We start from the raw sequence: 26,199 nt of genomic DNA, 5'->3' as shown, positions 1-26,199 counted from the left end.
CTTGTAAAAAAACTTGGCGCTGCTAGACCTCGAAATTTTAAATAAATAAGGACAACAATAAATAAAAATAATTCAGAAAATAATGCGATGGGAGTAGTTAGTTTGAGCTTCTTTATTACCCCAAAGGGGTCCAAAAGGGCGTTTTGTAGGGACGTACCCAACCCTGTACATATGTCCCTGCCATAGGCTCATCGGCATTTTTCAGGGACGTACCCAACCCTTTACAACCAGAGGATCAACCATCAAAATACAAAACTTATCAAAATGCAAAAATCAAAATAAAATAAACTCCAAAAATAAACCAATAAACAGTACATCAGTCTTGCTGCGATCGCTATCGGCGTTTTTCCGGGACGCACCCAACCCCTTACAAAACTTTAGTATATAAACTTTCATAAAGATAAACAAAAATCAACATCAGTCTTGCTGCGAATCGCTATTTGGGGAGCCAGGGGCCGCAACACGTGACGCAGTTTGGTCCCTCTGCGCGTGATCCACCCGAGTCCGAGCCGCCCGTTCTGCTTGTCGCTCCACGGCGCCTCCGCGTTCTCCGTGCGCATATCAGCGGCGCGCAGCCGCCGCGGCAGCGCACGATGCCACCGCCGCAGATATTGTGTTATTTGTAACGTCCGCAGACCTTCTTCAACAACGCGCGCGACCGAGCACTTAGGGAATAGCTGTGCGCCGTGTATTGGTTTTTCATCGCTGGTTTTCTCCTTCTCTTTCCTATCTCCGTTCGCGCTCGCGTCTTCGGTCTTTCCCGTGTGTTTCGGTCGCTCCTTTTAGCCTTCTACAACCATTGTCCGGATCGCCGTCGCCGCCACGGCACGCATCCGCCTACGCCCGGGCCGGTGGTGAACCGCGCCCCCTCAACCGGGCGGCTCTTCGCTCCTCGGACCTCTGCCCGCTCGCGTCCCGCCGTATTCCCCTGGTCTCCTCTTCCTTCTTCTTACTCAGCCTTTGTTTTTCCTTTCTCCTCGTCTGTCTCTATTAATAAGCTCTTCTCAAGCTCGCTTGCTATCTCTTCCTCTTCTGATCCTTTTGTTCTTTTATCATCTTCTCCCCTCCTCTCCTTTCTCCTCTTGTTCTCTTCTCCCTCTCTAATTCTTCTTTCTACGGATTTGTCTTTGTCCATCTTAACCTTTAGTCTGCTCCCTGCCCTCCTCCTCGCATCTAATACCCTCCATTTCTTCTCTTCACTTCCTAACCTCACCAGCATCGTCAGCCTATCACGCTTACTTCCTTCATTTCTACCTTTACCTTCAGATCCTCAGAGAGCAGTTGCCTCACCTTCTCCCAATTCGTTTCCTTTCCCATCCATCTGTTCTTCTTTATCCTTATTATTTATGTTTTTCCTTCTCTCGTCGTCATTCCTCTCATCGTCGTCGGACCACCATTTCATTTCGTCTTGCCTGCCCCTGTTCTCTGCGCTTTCGTCCCTCTTCCTTTTACCCGCGCCCATTTCTAGCTTGCGTATTTTTATCTTCAGGCTCTCGATCTCCTCTCTCTGGTCCTTTATTTCCTTTTTTAGTCCTCTCAGTGTTTCCTTTGCTTGATCCCTTATCAGTTTCTCCAGCATCTCTCTCTCTACTGTCACCTTCGCTCTGAATTCCATTCCTTCCTTTTGTCCTGTGCTCCCTTTTTCTTTGACTTTATCTGAAATTAAATAAATTTTCTTAGCCATCTATTTCTCAACCTCTTTTTCCTTCCTCCCCCCCCCACTCCTCATCTCTTCTATCGCTTTCATCCATTCCTCCCCCTCTCCCTTTTCACTCATTATGCTCCCCACCACGTCTTGCCATCTTTCTCCCTCCCAATCTTCCCATCTCGAACACTCTTCCCAGACATGTTCCCACGTCTCCTCCTTCCTCTCACATATCCTGCATTTTTTGTCTTCCTCTTTTCCCCAGTATAGTCCCTCCCTGATCTCGTTGCCCAATCTAAACTTTGCAATTCTGTTCCATCTTGCCTCCTCCCAGCCCTTCTTTAGATAATCCGGTATCCCATCCTTCCTTATTAGCTTATACCACCTGTTGTATTTCGATTCCATAATCTTTCCCATTCTTTCTTGTCTTTGCTTCGCTTTCTCCTTGTGTTCTAGTGCCTCCTCCGTCAGTCCCTCCTCCCCTCCCATTTCTACCCCGATACCTTCCCAGTAATCCTTTCTCTCCTGCTCCCATCTTCCTATTATCCTTTCCTTCTTCCATCTTTCTTTCATTTCTTCCAAACATTTTTTTGCTATTTTTTCTCCTTTACCTTCTTCCAGTTTTCTTTCGAATTTCCATGCTCTCTTGCTTGCTCTGGCTCCCATTTTTTCCCTTTCTAGTTTATCCCTGACCATGTACCCTGGGGTCCTCCAGTTTACACCGAGTGTCCATCTGAGTTATCTCTCGTGTATCCCTTCTACCTCCCTCCTTTCCTTCCACCCCCATATTTCTGCCCCGTATCCCATCACCGTCCATATCAGTGTATCATACAGCCAGATCCTTCTTTTACAGTCCTTTTTCCCACATCCTTTTACCTATTCCCCACACTTCCTTCATTACTCTTGCTGCCTTCCTTCTTCTCTTTCTGATATGTGCCTCCTGCCTTCCATTCGCCATCAGCGTGTACCCCAAATATTTGAATTCTTTAACCTCTTCTAATTTCTTTTTCTTCCATCTCCAGTCATATTTCTTCTTCCTCCCTCCTCCTTTTCTAAATCTTATTATCTTCGTCTTCTCCGTACTCAGCGTTAGGCCTTTCCTGTCTAGGTATCCCTCAAGCCTGCTTATCATGGATCTCATGTCCTGTTCCTCCTCCGCTAGTACTGCTATGTCATCTGCATACATTAGGGTGTATATCTTCTCCCCTTTTACGCTCACACCCCCCCATCCGCCCTTCCTCATGTGATCCTCTATGTCTGCAATTAGTAAGTTAAACAGTATCGGGCTTAACGGACAGCCCTGTCTTAATCCCTTCGCCATCCAGAATGAGTCCCCTTTTTCTTCTCCCCTTCTTACATTGCTTTTTGTTTCTCTCAAGACTTCCTCCACCCTATCTATCAGTCCTTGCCTTACTCCTCTCTCTTTCATTGCCTTAATTAGAACTTCCTTATCTACTGAGTCAAACGCCGCCTTGAGATCTACGAATAGAACTGTCATCTTCCCTTTCTCCTTTCCCAGATGTCTGTTTATCAAATAGTTTAGCGTAAATATCTGGTCCATCGTCCCCATTCCTTTTCTAAATCCTGCTTGGTTATCGGGAATCAAGTTTTTCATTTCTACTTCATTCCTTATCCTTTCTGCTAATACCGCCGTGTATATCTTATACATTGAGGGCATGATCGTTATCCCTCTGTAGTCCTTTACCTCTTTTCCTTCTCTTTTCTTCACTAAAGATATTATCTCACCCTCCTTCCACTGTTCCGGCCAGTCTTCTCCCCTCCATACCCGTTTACATATTTCCCAGGCCCACCTCACCATCTCTTCTCCTCCATATTTCCATACTTTATTCGGGATTCCGTCCTTACCTATTGCCTTTCCTGTTTTTAGTTTCTTTATTACATTTCTCACCTCCTCTAACTCTATCTCTTCCTCTTCTTGTCTGTCCCTCCCTCCTTCTCCTTTCACTACCCTGTTCTCCACGCCTCCCATTAGCTCCATGAAGTATTTTTTTCCACTCTTCCAGCCCTATGTCTTCGTTTATTCTTTTCCTTTTTTTCCTTACTCTACCTATCAGTTCCCACACCTTACTTTCCGATCTCGCCTCTCCTATCTCTGTAATCATCCTTTCCTTCTCTTCCTTTTTCTTTCTTTCACATACTTCTCTATATTTCCTCCTCCTTTCTCTATATCTTTCTACCTCCCCTTTCCCCTTTCTCCACTTTCTTAGTTCTGCCCTCGCTTCTTTCTTTTTCTCCTTGTAATGCGATGGGAGTAATGTTAAATGATTATCAGCGTGGATGTGCGAGTGAGTGATATGGGTGTGCGTGACGACGCGGACGGCGGATAATGCGGCTTATAATTAAGTAGAGGATAAATTTATTTATTTAAAATTTCGAGGACTAGCAGCGCCAAGTTTTTTTACAAGAAAAATTTATGTATTTTAATAAAATATTTTTATTTTGTACTGTTACCTCTGTAATTCTTTGTGACCACTAAAAAATACACATGTAAACTTTGTATTTAAATATTTGTATTTCCTTGTTAAATTTAAATAAAATTTTTTAATCTTATAAAATTGTTATCATACATTCTTTTCTAATTGACACAATGTAAAGATTTTTCAAAGTAGTGCAACAATTATTTTTTGAGGCAATATATATGTTCTCTCTGTAATTGGTGCTGTAATTTAAAGAGATATCATTTCTTTTTTTAATTGTAATAGATCACTTGAAGCGCGACTCTTCTTTTTGATAAGGTAACATAATTTTGTGATGTGTATCACTTGGGTTATAATTTTTTGGAAATAAAGATACTACTGCTTAGATTTTTTCGAGATTTTTCGAGATACGTGATTACTCTAATTTTCGCAAATTTTGAGATATCAAGCTAAATTTTTTAAATAATTTTTATTTTTATTTTTACTTTTTTGTTACCGATTTTTTGGAAACCGGTTTCATAAAAATCGGTTATGAAAACTACTATATAATATAAAACCCGACTGTTTGTCTGTCCGCGAACTCATTTGTTAATGGACCGAATCTTAAAGAATTATATATGAAGTAGGGGTAGAATTTTTCGAAGATTGCCATAAAGTGTATAATTTTTTGTTACCGATTTTTGAAAACCGCCGGTTCCAAAATTTTTCAAATTTTTGGGGAAATAATTGTTCAAATCTTAAACAATTATATATGAAATATGGGTAGAAAGAAGTAAAAAATGTAATAAAATTAGAAAAATTGTTAATATTAAAAGGGTTGCCGATTTCTGTTTTAAAAAAGTGTACGTGAAATTGTTGCAATTTCCGCAAACTTTGAGGTATTAAACTGAATTTTTTTATGGATAATTTTTTGTTACCGATTTTTGGGAAACCAGTTTGAAAATTATTCAAATTTCGAGAAATAATAAGTATTAATTAACCCATTTTTTTGAAACCAGTACCAAATTTTGTTTTAATTTTTGGAGGATAAGTTTAATTTTTCATTAGGGTAGACCAGGGCACGTTGTCACACATTTGGTTCAATATTTTTTGTATTTTTTACATTCAATATTTAAGAGTACTTTGATATGCCAAAATTTCGAGTGAACACTCAGCTTCAAACGGACAGTATCGAATTTTGTGTGATTGTTACTCTACAGTTGTTACATAACAATAAATAACGACAGGTCGCTTGTGACAACGTGCCCCGTGACCGCGGCACGTTGTCACATCAAATGTAATTACATGCAAAATGTTATCCAAACTGTATTCAACGTAAATATCAATATATTATAGTTCACTGCAATCTAAAAAAGTAAAATCCTTCACAAAAACATTTATTTTATTTCAAAAAAGTACAAAAAGCACGATGTTTTCGTCTTAATCTAAATACAAGAATTCCACTCGAATGCGCAACTTATTGATACACTTTTTTTTTATAATTATGTCGGTGATTAAACAAAATATTTTGACTCGTTATCGTCATCCGAAGATTCGCAATAGATTCCCATCAAATTCGTGACAACGTGCCTCGAGGGCATTTTTTTACTTCAAACAGCCTCATGGCCGACACGTTTGAGATATTCATAAGGTTAGGTTTTGCACGCGGTAGGTAAAAGTACATACTTTAAGATAATATAAAGGTCTATTCTGAAAAAACATAAGCTTCATGTCCAGTACGTCGAATATTGGACAATAAAATTTTACTTACGGTCGCAAAAAACTTTCAAGTTGATTTTACGTCAACACGGCTGGAGCAATCTCAACACTGTAAACACACCAAAAATCGGCATACACTAACACGTTTTGGGAATGACGGATGCTGCCCTTTGGTTATTAGTTTTTAAATAAAGCCGATGTGACAACATGCCCCGTGTGACAACGTGCCCCGGTCTACCTTAATGGATAATTTTGTATTAATGGATTGATTTTCTTGAAACCAGTGCCAAAATTTTTCTAATTTTTTTGTTGATGATTTTGATGAAATTGGTACCAAAAGATTACTAATTTTATAGAAATGGCTATTATGGGGTTGAAAATTGGGTTTTATGGGGTTCTGTTGGTGCTCTTAATTAATGAGTGAGTTTGGGGAGAGAGAAATAGATTTTGAGCTCGTGCTTCGCGCGGGCTCAAAATCTAGTTATATATGATTATATATCATTTTTTTCCCGGGCTATTAATCATCTATATAATAAGTACCGTCGTCTGTATGTATGTATGTCTTAATTGTGTATAATTATGTATGATTATATATAATTTTTTTTCCCGGGCTATTAATTATCTATATATATAAGTACCGTCGTCTGTATGTATGTCTTAACAATATAAATTTTAGATAAAATTATTATTTACCTTTAAATCAAAAGAAATGGAAGAATAGGAACAGGGAACAGGGAAAAATTTTTATAACAAGAACAGGATAAAACAGGTTTTAACGTCAGTTTTCTCTCTCTCCCTCTCTCTCCCTCTCTCTCTCTCTCTCCTCTCTCCTCTCCCTCTCTTTCCCTCTCCCTCTCCTCTCCCTCTTCCTCTCCCTCTCCCTCTCCCTCTTTTCCCTCTCCCTCTCTCTCTCTCTCTCTCTCTCTCTCTCTCTCTCTCTTTGGGTGAGTACTGCATGTCACGTTGTTTCTTTGCTCCTGCTTTCTTTGATTTCTCTCGCTGCCGTGAACTGCCTTCGGGCCGTCTTGTTGCAGGTTTGAGCAAATTTCTTGTTGCTTGGCAGTATTTATATTATCCTTCTGTCCTCGCAACTACCTGGCTTAATATCCTTGAGTGAAGATTTTCTGATTCTAACCTCACTTTTGCTTGGATTGCTGTCTCGATTGCTGTCGCTTGTGCATGGGTTGCCTGAGTTCGCGCGTGTAGCGACATCTGTGGGCCTTGTGGCGTACCACCATCCGTTACTCACTCGACCGCTGTGCTTTTGGTTCTGCTCTCTGCTGCTGTCAGCTGATCGACCATGCGGCGCGCGTGCATCAGGTGCAAGAAAACAGTTACGACAGCTGCTGTTGAGTGCAAGTACACTAAGCTATTTCATCCTGGTTGCGTCAAGGCGTATGCCGCCAAATACAGATATGCCGAGCAGTGCTGTCTTGATCTCGCGGCTTGGCTGCATCCGGGACCGGATGTCGACGACGTCGAGCCGTGCTTATCATTGGCCTCATCTGCTGCCTCATCTGCTGCCCCTCTTACACCGGGGGTTGAGTGTACGGAGCTGTTAGATTTCACCAGTGCGGCTCCTGCTAGTGTCCGTGCGCTGCCACAATCAGTGACTGATGATACGACGAATGCGTTTTTACGTCAGCTCGTGGAGCAGATGAGGTTGTCCGAAGCCCGATCCGAGGCGCGATTTTCTGCTCTAGATGACAAACTCAATCAACTAAATAACTTAGCTAAAAGTGTTGACCGCAACAGTCAGCGTATCGCGGAGTTGAAGCAGCAGTGTGCTGCTCTCGCGAATGAAGTGCGCGGTTTAAAGAGCGACCTAAAAAGTGAATTGAGGAGTGAATTGGAGGGCGACCAGAGTGGTTCTCGTCTTCCGCGATCTCCTTCGTCTCGAGTCTCACGAACTTCCGATATTATCATTTCCGGGATACCAGGTTCTCTAACCGACACATCTGAACAGCTCGTTACTAGTGTTTTTTCGCGCGCTGGGTACACCGCAGCTTGTTTCCGATGTTCTTGAGACTCGAGAGGTGGGGGTTAGCAATGTGTCTGCGATGCGTGATGTGGCGCCTAGCACTGTCTCCGCCTCTGATCGTGCTGCTAAACCGCGATCAATTATCGTTATACTTAAGTCGCGAGAGATTCGTGACTATATTCTTGGTGCTATGCGCCGCAAGCGTCGACTGACTGTCCGCGATGTTCTCTCTAGAAATGTCCCCGGGCACATTTATATAAACGAGCTACTTCCTACCGATATTTATAATTTGTTGCGCCGGACTCGTGTAAAGGCTAAACAGTTATCTTTTAAGCATGTATGGTGTAAAGATGGCCAGATCTTTGTCCGTAAAGACCATGGTCAATCTCCAATTCTTATCACTTCTGAGGCTGATCTAGCCGAGCTTCAGTGACTCATTGTTGATTCTGGCCCCGTTCCGTCTGCTTCGCATGATTGTCTCGCGATTGCTCACTTTAATGCTAGCTCCCTTCCTGCTCATCTTGAGTCAATTCAGGTCTTTTTATCGTTTAACTTTTTTCACATTATCTCGATTTCTGAGACCTGGCTTCACTCACATATTTCCGATGATCTAGTGCGTATCTCTGGCTATTATTTGTTGCGTGTAGACAGAGAGGGCAGGGAGGGAGGTGGTGTTGCTTGTTACGTGCATGAATCATTGCGGGCGCGCGTTCTGGCGTCGTCGCCTTCCGCTTTCTTGAATGCACCCAAATATCTTATTCTCGACATCCGTTATGGCACGCGCGAGCCTCTCTTATTCACCACCATGTACCGCAGACCGAAAGACAAAATTACATTGACGTGTTTACTACATTTATACATAGTTATAAGAACATCATTATTACGGGTGACTTAAATTGTAACCTCCTCGCATCATCATATGAATCTAATCACCTTAGAGGCATTGTCTCACAGTTGTCGCTTAATATCGTCGAATCGCGTCGATTTTTCACACCAGCTCCTCAGACTCATGGTTAGACGTTTTTATAGTTGACAACTTGGATAAAGTTTTATCTTTTCGAAAGTTTGACGCTCCTTTTATCAATGGTCACGATCTCATCGAGTTATCCTATTCATTCAAGGTTCCGTCCTTCACTAATCGCACCTTAGTTCGACGCTGCTACAAGAGATTTGACGAGGAAGCGTTCGTTCAGACTCTTACTTCTAAGCTCTCTACATCTTGCCCGTCTGATTTTAGTCCGACGAGCCCGGGCGAGTCGGACATTGATAACATCCTGAGCCTGAGCACTATTACTAACGATTTTACTGCTCGCCTTGATCTGCATGCTCCTGTTAATTCTTTTCGTGTGACTCGTCCGTCAGCGCCTTGGCTTACTGATGACCTCTCGGGCCGAATTCGGCATCGCAACGGTTTTTTTAATGCCGCGCGCAGATCAGGCAATATTCTCGACTTTCACATTTACAGGCTTTACAGGAATCGTCTCACGCTTGATTTAAGGGGAGCCAGAGAGAAGTTCTATATGAATAGATTGAGCATAGCTTCTGACCCGTCCAAGATTTGGCGTGAACTTGCCAACCTTGGTTTAGTTGAATCGCCTCTTTCCTCACCTCTTGTCTTTTTTTCACGTGATCTCTTGAATGCCCATTATTCCTCTGTCTCAAATTGTTATCCTTCCTGTTCACAATCTCAATTCTCCAATATCATTTTATCCACTATGCCTGACGAACATTTTAGTTTCACTGAAATATCCCACGATAACCTTCGCTCCTTGATGGTTTCTTCACCTTCTGTTTCCTTCGCCTCAGGTTACGATCAATTACCTCTGTTTGCTATTGCCTTGGCCTTTCCTCATATTGGTAACCTTTTGACTTCTTTTTTCAACTGCTGTCTCAATCTGGGTTATTTCCCATCTCTCTGGAAACGCGCTATAATGCGTCCTCTCTCTAAAGTTAGATCATTTACCTCTCCCTCTGAAACGAGACCTATTGCCAACTTGTGTAAACTTTCCAAGTTGTTTGAAAAAATTCTTCACCGCCAAATCGTTGACTTTATCAATTTGCACCATATTCTCGACGACCGTCAATCTGGTTATCGTAAGGGTTACTCTACCCAGTCTGCCCTTCTTAGACTATCTCACGATATTAAGAGTGGCGTTGACGCAGGTGAGGTATTGATCCTTGTCCTCTTTGACTTCAGCAAGGTTTTCGACACTGTCTCTCATCCTTTGCTTCTGTCTAAACTGAGGAAACTAGGGTTTTCTGATCTTGCCCTCAAATTAATTTTTTCGTACCTCACTGGTCGCTCTCAGGCGGTCGTTAATCTGGTTGGTGGATTCTCCGAGTGGCTATCCATCACCTCTGGTGTGCCTCAGGGATCAGTATTGGGACCGCTCCTCTTTTCCCTTTTCATTAATGACATTGGTGCGTTTCTTAGATTTACCCAACGCTTGATTTTTGCTGACGACACTCACAATCAGATTTACCGTAAGTGTCTCTTTGGTCAGTTGAACGTTGCTTTGCAGTTGGTGGCCCATGATGTCGGAGTCATCTCTGAATATGCGATCACAAATGGATTGTCTCTCAATCTTAAGCTCTGTGTCCACGTTACAAGAAATTGAACCAAGTCGTGGAACCAAGTTTTTGGAACTAGAAATTGAATCGTGTACACTAGTTTTTTTATATCAAGAAATTGGACAAAGTCCTATTATGATAGTGTCCACGATACAAGAACTGTTGCGTGAAACTGTAACCAAGTCCTTGATATCGCGAGTTTGACTGAAAAGTTGCACGCAAGCAACCAAAGAGTGAAATGCGACATGTTGCATTTTATATATTGAAAAACGCTAATTTATGAGGTAAGAACGCTTTAAATTCATAAGTTAGCTCGAGTAATAATAAACTAAAAGTTATTCAACTTTTAAAGCTTGTACAAATGACGGCAAATAAAGAAAACGTTGTGAGAGGTTATGATCGCACTCAATCTGAAAAGTCAGGTAAATATTAATTTTATCATATTTTGATTATATAGAAGTTAAATTATTTGCATAGTTACTAGTAGGTCTATTTATTTTATCCAAATATTTTGTTATATATTATATTTGTATTATCTTATTTTTGTTATATATATATATATATATATATATATATATTATTTATTTATTTATTTATTATATTATATTATTAATTTATACTATACATATATTGTAATAATTTCAGGATCTGTGGACTTAACAATAGAGCAAACCAGGATGTTGGTGTTATTATATCAGCAACATTCTTGTTTATACGTACAAAAGAGCAGAGATTATCATAATCGAGATAAAAAATTTAAAGCTCTGCAAACAATAGCTGAGCAGTTCCTCGAACTGAGTGGTTGTGTGGTTACCGTAGATGTAATAAAGAAAAAAATTGCTAATTTAAGAACACAATACTTGGAGCAAATTAATAAAATTCAAAAATCTAAATCGAGCGGAGCTGGTGCAGACGACGTATATAAACCAACTTGGTGGTTATTTGAAGAATTAAGTTTCTTGGCACCTCATGTAGCATCCAGAAAAGGCGAATCCTCTGTATCAAAAAATATTGTCGCAAAATCATATGTTGATACATCTACATCCTCTCAAGAATGCGAAAACGATGAGAATATAGATGACTTATTTTTCACGGATGTACAACAAGTATTGAGATCAAATAACAGCCATAATATATCAAGAAAAGGTAAAATCAAATCCATTATTTATTTGAATATGTATCAAAAATTACTGATATAACATAAATTTACGCACTAATCTATTTTATTTTGCAACAAGCCATGACTATAAAGTCTTACTTTACAGATTTTTTTAATTCAACCCTATCAAGACTACAAATTCTTCAGCAACGACGTCTATTTCACATAATGAAACAGAAGAAATGATCGAAACACAGAGTGTGCATTCTGAAACTTCCAGTGCGTCAGGTTCGCAGCTCACATCGGGTAAAGGAAGCAAAAGGAAAAAAGTAGAACCAAACAAAAATACTAGCGAAGCATTTTGGACAAACATCAACGCTGCGTTGAAAGACATAAAGAAAGATGATTAGAAACAGGAAGGAAAGGAAGAAGACGCTGATCTTCATCATTGGCTATTATTTTTGAAGTCAGAAATGCAGTGCATAAAAGACAGACGACGTTTACGGAGACTACAAATTAATATTTTAAATCTCGTTCAAGAAGCGCAGGATATAGACAGTGCTGTGCAATGAAAATGATTAACAATAACTTCAAACTATATTGATTACATTTATTTATTTTTATTTTTATATACATGTTCAAATTTTAATGTTTTTTCGTTTTTTTTCCTCACAGTGCCGCTCACTTATGCTGAACAAAGTTTTTTGTAAAAAATGGTATTAAAAATAAAAAATATAACTATATTGGAGCTATATGTCTACAATTATTCTGACGACCTAATTTTTGTTTCAATATACCTGAGCTAATTCTCATTACTTATATCTCTTACATCTCATTAGTTCATTACTTATATACTTATTATTTATTACTTATTACTGATACACTTACTATTATATAATATACTAGTTATACTTAATTTTATACTTAATATACTTATTATTATTATATACTTATATTACTTATTATATATATTTATATAATTATACTAAAATATATACTATATATTTATACGCGGGCGTACATGCGTTTCTTCAAGTTTGTGGAGCCTTTTCATTATATATATATAGATTACTTATATCTCATTACTCATATTATTGTACCATATTTTCTTGCCAAGAAACCGAACCGACTGTATTAAAATATTGTTTAAACGTTGAACGTACATAAAGAGAATTTCGATTTGGACGAACATTAGTTACATGTAGACTTTGTAACTGATTATTATATATTGATGAGTCAAAATTGATGTCTTTGACATTTGTTATTCCATTAAATGCTGCTTTACCTATAAAATTATGCAATGCACAGCAAGCTAAAGTTACATTTTGTACTGTCTCAACCGGTAAGTAAATTACAGTTTGCAGTACACGAAATCGGTTTGCCAAAATTCCAAAAGCATTTTCTACAACTCTACGACCCCTAGAAAGTCTATAATTGAAAATGCGTTCACTATGCGTCATGTTTCGGAATGGATACGGCTTTAAAATGTTGTTGCGAAGAGGAAAAGCAGCATCCGCTAGAATAACATATGGCATTGGTTCAGTCATCCCAGGGAGTGGTTTATTTGATGGAATATTCAGTGGATTTGCAGGACTCTCTAGTAATCGAGATAAATCACTGTCTCGAAAAACTCCATCACTCACTCGCCCATTTACTCCGACATTTACATACAGAAACAGGTAATTCGCATCTACTAGTGCCAGAAGGACTATACTGTCAGTTCCTTTATAATTACGGTACAACGATCCTTGGCTCAGAGGAACTTTAAACTGAATATGCTTGCCGTCTAATGCATCGATGCAGTTTGGCACATCCCATTGTGTCATATAGTCTTCAGCAACACGATTCCACTCATCTTCTGTATCTGAAATCTATAATATTATGTGTTTTACGTTAAGTATTTTGTACTAGAAAATAAAAATTATCGTTTAAATTCTTTACCTTCAAATACTCATCTCTTAGTACCTCGTAGATTACTCTGACCGTTTCAGGTATGATGCGTGATAAGGTACAAGTAGGTATCCTTGTTGTGAATTCTAGACTCCGATATGATTCCCCAGTTGCCAAGTATCGTAAAGTTATAGATAATCTTTGACTCGGCGGAATGCATTGTCGCATAATTGTGTCTTGTCTTTGAATAAATGGAGACTTTATCCAATAAAATGTTAAATAAACGCGGATCCATCCTGAAAAATGAATGAAAAGACTCAACATCTTCATAGAGAAGTTCACTGTGTGCTAAATGAATCGATCCTTTTAATTGACGTTGTCTTCGTAGAATCCACTCTCTTGTCCGTGTTCGTCGTCGCTTTTGTTTTTCTCGTTCTTTTTGTTGCTTTTCATGATGTTCTACAGCCATAGCAATAGTTGCAAGAGTTAACAACCTTTTTAATTTGTTTATTGTCGTTGAATTTCTTCAAAATTGTCATAAGCATCTGAAACTGTATATACGTTATTTTCCAGGACTATAAAACGTATGAGCAAGCAATCCAGTTCGTATTCAAGTTTCACGTATTTAATACTCACTGTGTATCGTTATTTACGTTTGCGCTATGTTCTTGCGGTGTACGCCAGGCTCTACGGCAAGTAGCACGTGATGGGTTACAATCTGAATCGAGCGTCGATACGTTGTCCAGGCGTGGAGCATTAGCAATCGTGGAACTACATAAAATACCAGTCCCTGTTACCAATTGCCACGAAACTCATGAAGACGTCGAATCGTTTCGTTATCGAACATGCGAATTTCGTGGTATAAGAACACTAATCGGAGATGTAACGATTTGCAGGCAATGATGAACGCGATTCTTGTGCAGCATCACCTTCACTCGGAGATGTAGGAAGTGTCCCATGTGGAACATTTCTATATATGTATATACAAAGATATGTTAGAAATCTGATCAAAATACATAACAGATGACGTTATTATAAAAATGTTGCAATAACATTTTTTTGCATAAATAATTAAAGTAACCTAATTAAAGTAACCTACACATCGTTTCGTGCATCATCTTGATCCTTCCTTCTTTTTTGAGGTTACTGGCACCGGGCGGTTAATAGAGGCTGCGGTCCACTTGACGCTACAAATGCTTTCAATGAAGAAAGAAGGAGAAGAAGAATGCTCCGAAGTATTTGTAGCGTCAAATGGACCGCAGCCAGAATCGATTATTTCCATCACAGTTTTCTATCGCAGCGCCATCTGTTTCTATACAAGACATTGCTTCTTGCGCAAAGAACTTGGTTCAATTTCTTTGTCCAATTTCTTGTATCGTGGACACAGAGCTTTAAGGAATCCAAAGTATTAATATTCGGTAGCAAGCGTTACGTGTACCAAATTGATCTTCACGATTTACCTCTCATCTCTGTCAGTGGTACCTCTATTCCGTTTGTCTCCCAGGCTCGGAATCTAGGTGTCATTATGAGCTCCGATCTATCTTGGAATGGCCACGTCGCTCATATTTCTAAGCGGGTACACTTCACGCTACACAAGCTTAAGTTTCATAAAAACTCCTTATCATTGCAATTGCGTGTAAAACTCGTGTCTGCATTGATTTGGCCTCTGTTAGACTACTGCTCTCTTGTTTACAACAATGTTACTGATAAGCTTAACACAAAACTGCAGAGGCTTATCAATTGTACGATTCGGTTTATCTTTAATTTGAGTCGTGACGAACATATCACTCATTACCGTCACAAATTAGGGTGGCTGTCTGTTAAAAATCGACGTCTCTATTTCCTTGGCATCGAAATGTTTAAGATATATTATGATATGTCTTCTAGCTACCTCTCTGAGATCTTTGTCAGAGCCGATCTCTCGATTAGACGATCGTCACGGCTAGCACTGCCTAGTACTTTCCAAATTCCCAGTCACAGAACCGAGACTTACCACCAGTCCTTTCACCTAGCGGGTATTTACTTATGGAATTCGCTTCCTACCGCGGTGGTGTCGTCTTCGTCTCTAAATGAATTTAAGCAGAAGCTCAATGGCTATCTATTTACCCTTGAGCTCGGTTCTGGTTGAGATTCTACCTTGGGGCTATCTATTGTCTATGTACGATGTAGCGTTAGTGCGTGATAGGTGTAAGTACATTTAGTCTAAGCTTTCCTAGTCACTGTACATAAATCGTTGCTACTTCAACGTCTTAACTAGTTTTAAGTATAAATGTTATTTTTCTGCGATTGTTGTTGGAGAGAGAGCACGACTGAATTCTGTTGATTTTTATTTCTTCAGCGTTATTTCAGTTATTAATACTGTCAACGAAATTTGGTTTTTAAGCGTTTGCTGAGGTGAAAATAATATTATTACTTTTTGCAATAGTTATTATTATCTTCATTGTTTCCGCTTTTGCTCACTGTTTTATTATTAAAATTATCTCATCTGTTCTGTATCTTTTTAGTTTTTACTTATTTCAATTTTTGTTTTTTTTTTACTCTTTACTTTATGTATATCATTGTATTTTTCATCATTTGCCTAAAGTCTTGACTATGGCATAATAAACAAACTCAAACTCTCTCTCTCTCTCTCTAGTGGGCGACGCCTTGTCTGATGCCTACGACAAATTAACAGTTAGTTCGAGCGGTCAGATAACTGAACAGAGGAGCGCCGGCGCTGTGCCCTCTTATGCAGCGGTGGTTTCGGAGCAATCGCGCGTGCGGGTGGCTCGCGGCTCCTCTATCGAGGTGCCAAGAACCACCAACTTGATTGTCACTCCCAAAGAGGATTTTTCCGCGAAGTACAAAACGTCTAGGGAAACCAGGGAAGTGCTGCAAAAGACCATTAAGCCATCTGAGTACAACCTTAAGGTCAACAGAATCACGTCAGCGAGGAACAACGGTGTGCGTATTGAAGCACTTACTGTGAATCTGCCCAAGATAAAAAGTTCTCGGGAACTTGAAGACGCGGGTCTCAGACTGAACAGGAAGGCAAGGTCAACCCTAGGCTGCTGATTCGCGGAGTGCCATGCACCATGTCCAGAGAGGAGATTAAGGAGGACCTTGTCACTCTCAACTTAAAGGACTACGATGCGCCTGAGATAAGAGTTGTGTACATCTTCCCTCAGAAAGATAATCGGCGCACGACCAACTGCGTGATCGAGGTCTCTCCGAAGGTCCGCGTTCTACTGGTAAATGACCGATACATATTTCTAAACTACTTCGCCTGCGAGATCACTGACTACGTAAGAGTCCTACAGTGTTTCAAATGCCTCGCTTTCGGACATTTCGCGAAGCACTGTCGTTTCACGACTATTTGCGGACACTGTGCGGGCGGACATAAAACTAGGGACTGCACCTTAAGAGGCGGGGCACCGGAGTGCGGGAATTGCAAGCGATGGTTGCCTCAGGCAGGACGACACCATTCAGCCCTTGACAACAAGAACTGTCCCATCTTACGCAGACGTATGTCGGAAGAATTAACAACATTAATAATAATAATAATAAACTTTATTAACGGTAATAAACCCTTTAGCGTACAAAGATAGAAGAAAAACAAGAACAATAAGAATAAAATTAAAATTTTACAACATAATGTAGAGAACATTCAAGTTACAAGAGTAGACGAGAAAGTTTTTGTTTAAAAGTTGATACAGAGCCACCAAAAAGTCAACCCTATTGGAGAAATTACTTGCAGATATTATTAGCCTATTTACACACAGAATTTGCGCTATACAAAGTACGGTGATACTTGAGGTGAAAGATGGAGTACTGTCTTAATTCTCTAGTCGGGATGTTAAAATAGATACGTTCCAACAAATCCGGACAATCAATAGAGTGATTGAGAAGCTTAAAAATAAATGTAAGATCAAAGGTTAGTCTCCTACTTTCTAACGATAGCAGATTTAATCTATCTAATATAGTGCAGTAGTCATGGCAAGTAATTGACACGGGATTACCTAGCCGATAAGCAGCCATACGCAGGAATTTGTGCTGCACACGTTCAATCAATAACTGATGGCATTCAAAATACGGAAACCAAACTATGGAAGTACTCCAACTTGGGGCAAACTAACGTACAGTATAATATTTTAAAGTGGTTATATTCTTAAAAATTTACTCCATCGGAGGAATCCAAGCGTTCTATAAGCAGATGAAACTATTGATTGTATATGTATATTAAATGATAAGTCCGCACTGAACAAGACCCCGAGATCTCGAGCTTCGCGCACTGCTGAGAGAGGTAAACCATCAAGAGTATAGTTATATAAATATGAGTTACGTCTACGAGAAAAATGAATGACAAAACATTTAGAGACGTTAAGCCAAAGACAGTTCCTCCTACACCAGGCCTCAAGTTCAAATAAATCATGTTGTAATAAAAGCGCGCTGATCCATTAATCCGACGGTATAATTTAAGGTCATCAGCATACAATAAGAAAAAGCAGAATTTAATAAAAGCAGCTATGTCATTAATAAATAAAACAAATAAAAGAGGGCCAAGATGTGAGCCCTGCGGCACTCCAGACAAAACATTTATACTTCTGGAGAAGCTATTATTAAACTTTATGACTTGAGACCTGTTTGATAGGAAGCAGGATATCCAACGAAAAAGAGAACCTCCGAACCCTAGAGATCGAAGTTTACACATTAATATTGTATGATTAACTGAGTCAAAGGCTTTTCTAAAATCGGTATAAACTGAGTCAACCTGGGATCCACTCTCAACAGCAGAAGTTAAAAAAATCATAGTAATTAACAAGATTTGTCGTTGTCGAGCGTCCCGGTGCAAATCCATGTTGTTTTTTTATAATAATGTTTTTACATAGGGAGCCAAGTTTTCGAGCAACAATGCCTTCAAAGATTTTCGGCATAATATTTTGTTTACATATAGGACGATAGTTAGTGACTGATTGACGGTCGCCACCTTTAAAAATTGGAGAGACGAGACATTGCTTCCAAAGAGATGGAAAGGCACCATCCCTCAGTGACTTATTAAAGATCAGCCACAGAAATCTTGACGCGATAAAGATACATGATTTTAGTAATGAAGGTAGAATGCCATCCATCCCCGCGGAGCAGCTCAATGGAAGCTCACAAATTTCGTTATACACATCCGAAATTGATATGTCCAGGGATAAAAGATCCAAGGGGTGATTTAAGTTAAAATTGCTGTCAGGGTATTCGTCGATTACATCGCTATTAGTATAAACAGATTCGAAATAATCAGCGAAGCAGTTCGCAATAGATTCATCATCCTCCAGTAAATGATCATTATGCAGAATCTGAGAGGCGCAAGGCTTGGAAGATCTGATGTTTCTGATAAGGCCCCAGAAAAGATTGGTATTATTCGACAGCGCATGTTCAGATCTATCAATAAAATCAGACCAGCAAACAGCAGACAGAGATTTACATTTAGCTCTAAGGTGAGAGAAAGATAGATAATCAGAGAATGAGAGAGTGCATTTATATCTTAAGTGTGCCGCCTTCTTGGTCCTGATTAGGGAAATTAATTCTTTGGTGAACCATGCTGGATAAGTAAATTCGAAAATAACATAAGAGGGAACATAAGCATTAATCGCAAAGTTCAAGTGAAAGTAAAGTAGCTCAGTGGCTTCATCCACCGGAATATTAGCAAAGGCAGAGTCCCAGTCAATTTGACCTAAATAGTCATCATTTGCAGAAGGACGGTATCCCGGGAAACGGCTGGAGGTGCATGCTAGGGAACTCCTAAGACACCAGGGGAATCAATCGCGGTCTAGATCCGACCACCCAAACATGGGGTTCGTGCGACAACCTGCGCGATCACGAACGGGGCGTCATCCCGGGAAACGGCCGGAGGTGCCAACTGGGTGACACCTAGTACATCCGAGAAATGTATCGCGACCGAGATCCGACCATCCGGAAGGTAGGTTATGGCGACAGTCGCGAGAACTGATAGACCCGGACACCGGCTACGAGAATTTAGGCCGGAATACGGTTAGTAGGGACTGTGAGAACAGGCACCAGGGTCGCCGCCATCGGCGGACATCTCGAAAGCGACCTGGACGTCGTCTCCAGAAAGTCGACCCGGAATCGGCATTAGGGACGTAGGAGAGGCCGTGCGCACGGGTCGGCGCCCTCAAAAGTCAAATTTTTGAAGTGGTGGAAAACCACTACCCAGGAGCCGATTAAGCACGTCGCAAATAGTGTACTGGCGGCGGAAATTTCCATCGAGAACATCTGGCGCACACCTGGCGATCTCTAACTCGTAAGCAGCTATTGTATCGGCGTAGAATGGAAAGTTACCGCGAGGAGAAAGCGGCCGAAACCCCATGGTGGAAGTAAAACTTCGGAGGTAGGGAGCCCAAGAGAGGAATATTCCTCGAGGCAGTCTCTCGTGGGCGCTCGTAGAGTAGCAACCTTCTCGCGCGTAAATCTCGGCGTGTCGCAGTAACTATCGCGAAAACGTACCGGATTACGATTGTAAGCCTACCACAGTGTCCGAAACAAACGGGAACGCCCGCACATAGCGTTACATGACGCCGATACGAAAGGCGTACGGTTTTTCGCGTACCGAAAACGAGAAATCGCACTTTGCGAGACGTGCGACCGCCATCTTGAGCGGCAACAGTGATTGTGAACCACCACCATTGTGAAACGATAGTTAACAATAAAAGCAATAATTATTTGCAAAAATATATACAAATATATCGATTGCTTACCTTCAACTTACCTGAACAAGCGGCTGTTGTCCATCTTGTGTGTTAGCGGTGACCGAGCTCTAAGGTCATCAGTGATCCTGCATCAGAGGAGGCCATAGATGAGGCACCCGTGGCAGAAACCTGAAAAGAAACGGCATTAATCATAGTTATCGCGACAGTTCTCATACTTACCTCGTGTCGCGACACCTCCCATACGCGGTGATTCTGGACGTCGGTGAGCAGCGGTGATCCATGACATCGGCGATGGTGATGAAGCACCCTTTGACAAAATCTGAAAATAAAAGAGAATTAGTTAGTTAATTGACCTTAATGTCGGGACTTACCCGATCAAGCGGTTGTCGCGCCATCTTGGTTCCACGAATGAGGCAGGCGGCTGATAGATAGCGGAGGCTTGAGGCAGAGCAACACAGAGGAGGCACCCGTGGCGGGAATCTAAAAAGTGGAAGGGTTAAGGAGAGATAGACGTATATATACCTGATCAAGCGGTTGTCGCGACAACCGGTATCCCTGGCTGGCCGACCAAGGCCATACCTAGTGGTATCTTGAGCACAGGCGATGCTGACGAGGCACCCGGTGGCGGGATTAAAAAATAAAATTGTTTAAACAAATTGTTTAACTTTTGTGTAGTTTGCATTACGAATACCTACCTTTTCGGTAGTTTAAGGTTAAACCGAGTGGCGACCGATGACTTTAAGGACAAAATCGCGTACCCCGTAGCCCGATTATGTATCGTTCGGTTACAACCTGACCATATGGTCTCTTTATATGGACATCATCTCTTGAGATGCGACCGTGTCGGTAGAAATAGCGGGGGGGGGGGGGGTGGCAGTATACGTGTCGAACTCTTTCCAGGCCTCGACCTTCCGCCAATCCGGGAACATCAACTGTGAAGGTCCTGAACATTTAATCCTTGAGATTTCTGTCAGGAACTGTTCCAAGATACTACTAGCTGTTGTTTACAGACCACCACACTGCGGATTTTCGGATTTCTTTGACGTCTTTTCTGATTTGTCGGTTAGTTACAAACACTCCATTATTTTCGGGGACTTTAATGCCGATCTTTGTTCCTCGACCTTTGACTCGGAATATATACGATCATTTGTACGCGCATCTAACTTTTTTTTGTGCCCTACACCACTACGCATCATACCCGTACTGCCTCCACCCTGCTTGACCTGTGCCTTATAGATGAGTCTAATAAACTTGTTGATTACGTACAGCGCGAGGTCTGCTTTCTATCCGCTCACGATCTCATCGCCATCACTTACGATGTCAGGATAGAGCGGATCCCTGAGCGCACCATCCGGGTTCGGGATTTTCGAGCTTTTAATCTGGAAAATTTTCTCGACGAACTTGCGTCTTTGAACTGGTCTGAGCTTTACTCTGCAGCTAGTGTCGACGCAAAAGTTGATATCTTCAACAATCTCCTTTTGACTTGCTACGACCAGCATGCTCCTTTCCGGGTCATGCAACACAGGCACCTGCCAGCACCTTGGCTCACGGAGGATATTAAATCCCGGATGAGGGAGAGGGATAGAGCCAGAAGAGTCTGGATGAGGAGTAGAACGGACGCTAACTACCTCACCTTTAGACGCCTGAGAAACTCGGTGCAGGTCGAGGTACGGAGGGCTAAGTCGGAGTTCTTCCATAAAGAGTTCCAGGATTTAAATGAGCCTAATGAGATCTGGCGAAAACTTAGAAAATATGGTCTTCTTAAATCCAAAGCAAGGACGGAGAATCTCGCTTTTACCAGCGAGGAACTTGTTGACCACTTTACGTGCAACGTGACGTCGAAACACGGCCTGTATCCAGGTCATCTACTTGGGCGAAACTGCGTATGACGACTCAAAATTCTTTTGGAGCAACATTGAGCTCTTGGATATTGTTCGGACTATCGGCAAGAGTAAGTCGGATGCCACGGGTGTGGATGGACTCCCTCGGAGCCTGGTGGCTAGGGCGCTTCCGAGTATCCTCCTAGCCTTGACTCACATTTTCAACTTTTGCTTCACCCACGGAGTCTTTCCTGAGGTCTGGAAGTCAGCCATTGTCTGTCCTGTCTCTAAAGTTAGACGTCCTGCCGTGTTAAATGATTTCAGGCCGATCTCAATCTTGTGTGCAACCTCGAAGGTCCTCGAGCGCATCGCGGCGGACCAGATTATGAGATACTTGGAGGAACACAACCTTCTCGATTCTTTTCAGTCTGCTTACAGAAAATATTTTTCCACGCAGACGGCGCTCATAAGGGTCTTAGACGAGGTCAGGCTGGCTGCTGATAAGAGGAAGATCACGATAGCCGTATTTTTTTACTTTTCTAAGGCCTTTGACAATGTCTGTGTTCGGATCCGTCCTCCGAACGGCGCGCCTGCTAGTGCGGCAACCCGGTCCGCGCGCTCAAGCCCGCCCGGCCGGGCGCACGTGGCACTACCCCACTCGCGCGCCGCTAGCGCGAGTAACACCTGTCGCCGCGGGGCGGCTGTCGTTACTCGCAATCAAAATTCGGCAAGAAAGATACATAAGGGCGAGCCTGCCCAGGACGAGCACGTTCTCTTCTCTCACGTTGAGGCTACAATATACCGGGCGTTAAATATACCGGCTGTAGCGACCGTGATTGAGACGAACCTTGCATATTCCGCTCCAACCTGGAGCGAGCGGAATCCTCGCACCGTTCCTCGGAACGACGTGCCACCGACTTCCGCCTGCTATTAAGCAAGGGAGAGTCTGCCCCTCCCACCCGCCGAACCGGACAAGTTCGGTCCGTGGTGGTAGTAGCACAGGGCAAATCTGCCCGCTCTAGCAGAGGCCGCCGACGACCACGACCAAGGAGAAGAGCCAGGAGGCCCTCGCCACCACGACGACCAACCGCTGCCGGACCGGCACTTCCACCAGAGCATTGTGCCCTGTGGTGGCCATTAATAAGGGTGACGATCCCCGAGTCGCACAGGCGAATCACACGCCCACCAGGGCTGACACTAGTGCTTGGCGATCCGAGGGCAGAAAGGCCCCTACCTACGAATTCCTGGAGGTCTGTGGGCACCCAGACCGAGGAACGCAAGAAGAAGAAGAAAAGGAGCAGGGAGACGAAGACCGCACCGGCCCTGCCCTCCCTTGAAATCCCGGAGTTGCCCCTGGATTGAACTCCCCCGACTCCGGGAAAATCAGTAGACGCGAATAACAACCGCGAAACACTCAGTGGCTAAGCGAGCAGCCAATCACCGGCTCTCGCTCTAGACCACCGTATTTTTTTAGAAGCCCGGCGCCCCTATGCGCCGGCACAATACAAATCTAAAGACAAAGCCCTATCCACAATTCACGCGCTGATGCACTAAGTCATCATGTATATATATTAAAGAAATAAAGCTCACTTTTACCAGAGCTTCGACTCGTTCGATTCACTCGCCTCAGACTTCCTCGCTCCCGACCGTTTCGAAACAGTCTGTCATGACATCTTGATTGGCAAGGCCAGGAATCTGGGCTTTGCTTGCTCTACTCTGCGTTGGCTTTGTTCCTATTTAACCAATAGAAGACAAGCGGTACGCGATCCGTCCACTGGGATGCCGTCGACTGAGAGAACTCTTCGAAAGGATGTACCACAGGGTTCTGTTCTCGGACCGATCCTCTTTCTCCTCTACCTGGTGAATTTCGGAAATGTCCTACAGCACTGCAAATATAATTTTTACGCGGATGATCTTATGATCTATCTGCATGCTGAGCCAGAGTTTCTTTTGGACGCTACCAAGAGGATAAATGAAGATATAGAGAGGATTGTGCAGTGGGCTGTCGACAACAAGCTGACGATCAACCCTGGGAAGACAAAGGCAATGATCTTGGGAACACTGCGCTTTGTAAGAAACGTCGATCTTGACTCTGTGCCTCAGGTTCGAGTCGGGGAATCCGCGATTCCTTTCTCGGACTCGGTGGAGTACTTGGGTGTCACAATTAATAGCACTCTCTCATGGGAAAAACAGGCGACTAAAACGATCTCCAAAGTGAATTCGGCTCTCTATCAGCTTAAACTTTGCAGGCAACTCCTTCCAGTTCCTCTTTGAGTGAAGCTTGTCTCTGCCTTAATGCTTCATCATTTTGACTACTGCTGCACAGTTCTTACTAACATCACAGGCCAGCATAACCTGCGTTTGCAGAGAGCCCTGAACAGATGTGTCCGCTTCATCTTCAACCTCAAGCGCGACGAACACATCACTCCGTATCTTGTCAGATTGGGCTGGCTTAAGATTGATCTTAGGCGGTTATATTTGGTGGGAAGTTTGACCTTCTCTGTACTCAAGAAGGAAAAGCCGCAAGCTATCTACAGCAATTTTACTTTTAGGCATGAAAACATGCAGCGGAATACTAGATCTCCGACCGATGTCCTAAACTTTCCGCTCTGCCGTACTGAATTTTTTAAGCGATCTTTTTGTTTCTCCGCTGCCGAGCTGTGGAATTCTCTCCCTTCTGACATTCGCAACGCGACGTGTATCGGCTCTTTTAAGGTGAAACTATATAAATTCCTGTTCTCATCTTTAGGTGCATGAGATTTCTGTCGGTAGACCTGAGCGTATCTTGAGATTATTGTGTAAACTATCTTTTGTTCTACGGCTTTTGTAATTCATTTTCAACTATGGCAATTTCTTTTCAGTTGTAAACGCTAAGTTACTGTGGCAACACGTCTTATTTTGTATTTTCTTTACTTACTTTACTCTTATATCTTTCATTTGTAGTTACTTTTTATATATGAATGCACGAATGTCTTATATTTTATTTGACACTCTTTTTGTAATTTAGTTTCGACGCTTTAAAGGACGTAGTCCCAGAGCGTCTAATAAATGATGATTCTGATTCTGATTCTGATTCTCCTTCTTATAATGTGCAAATATCCTTTTTCTTTTTTCTCCTCTTTTTGTCTTTTCCTTGCGATTTGTCTTTAATCGATTGCATAAAAAACTGTATCCTTTCTGAATATGCTAACTCTTGACACACAAAATACAATCGCTCGCGACAGTCACGAATTGAAGTGACTGGTTTATCAGTTGACATATAATATGTGAAAGTAGTAACTTATCCTATCTATGTAACATATTTCATTAAAAACTGATCGATCTATGAACGATATTATTTATTAAATGAGAAAGATTTATTTATTATTAATTTTATTACATTTAATCGGTAACAAAAAATAATACACTTTATAGCACTTCCCAGAAAATTCGACCTCTACTTCATATATAATTCTTTGGTCAATTGATTTCCGAAAAATTGGAAATTTTTCTGATACCGATTTTACCAAAAATCGGTAACGAAAAATTATACACTTTATGGCAATTCCCGGAAAATTCTACTCCTATTTCATATAAAATTCTTTAAGATTCGGTCAATTAATTCCCGAAAAATTGGAAAAATTTCGTAATCGGCTTCCAAAAAGATCGGTAACAAAAAATTATACACTTTATAGCACTTCCCGGAAAATTCTACCCCTGTTTCATATACAATTCTTTGAAATTCGGTCAATTATTCCCGGAAAAATTGGAAAAATTGAAAAAACCGGTTTCCAGAAAATTGGTAACAAAAAATTATACACTTTATGGCACTCCCCGTAAAATTTTATCCCTGTTTCATTTACAATTCTTTGAGATTCGGTCAGTTATTTCCCGAAAAATTTGAAAAATTAAAAAAACCAGTTTCCAGAAAATCGGTAACGGAAAACTATACACTTTGGGTGCGTTCGGGGAGACGCTATTAGCGCTACTTAGCGCTACTGGCTGTTCGTGGAGCTCTATGATAGCGCTATCAAACGCTGTCGTGACGTCATTACTGGTAGTGTTATACGTCATAACTGCTCGCTACCAACGCTCTTCCTTCCGAGGTAGTGCATTAATAGTGTTAGCGTTTACAGGCTCTATGAACAGCGCAATAGTGAATGGTAGTGAATTGTTGTGATTGTTTATTTGAAGAAAAAGCTTTGCGTGTGCACACGTATTGTAAATATCGTATTAATTACGAAGTTACAAATATAGATTATATAGAAACAGATATATTGTAACGATGCGCCCCAAAACGCATCATTCCCGGCGAGCATCAGCCGGATGCCGCCCGGCCGAACACCCGCCGGGCGAGACAAGGCACGATGTGCCCTTTTTTAA

General features: G+C 41.6%; 2 long non-coding RNA genes across 2 annotated transcripts in view; one reads left to right on the top strand and one right to left on the bottom strand.

The window, feature by feature from the left end:
• Nucleotides 1-26,199, top strand: part of LOC139811721 (uncharacterized) — a 398,927-nt gene that overhangs the window by 173,713 nt on the left and 199,015 nt on the right. The window lies entirely within an intron of this gene.
• On the bottom strand, nt 13,380-14,589 carry LOC139812045 (uncharacterized). The gene is made up of 3 exons (XR_011731812.1): nt 14,422-14,589; nt 13,959-14,292; nt 13,380-13,873 (listed from the first exon to the last, which is right to left on the bottom strand). It is a non-coding gene; the product is annotated as an uncharacterized lncRNA (long non-coding RNA).

This window comes from Temnothorax longispinosus, chromosome 4 (genome assembly GCF_030848805.1).
Source record: "Temnothorax longispinosus isolate EJ_2023e chromosome 4, Tlon_JGU_v1, whole genome shotgun sequence".
Classification (NCBI taxonomy): Eukaryota; Metazoa; Arthropoda; class Insecta; order Hymenoptera; family Formicidae; genus Temnothorax; species Temnothorax longispinosus.
This window is presented reverse-complemented; position numbering and strand designations above follow the sequence as displayed.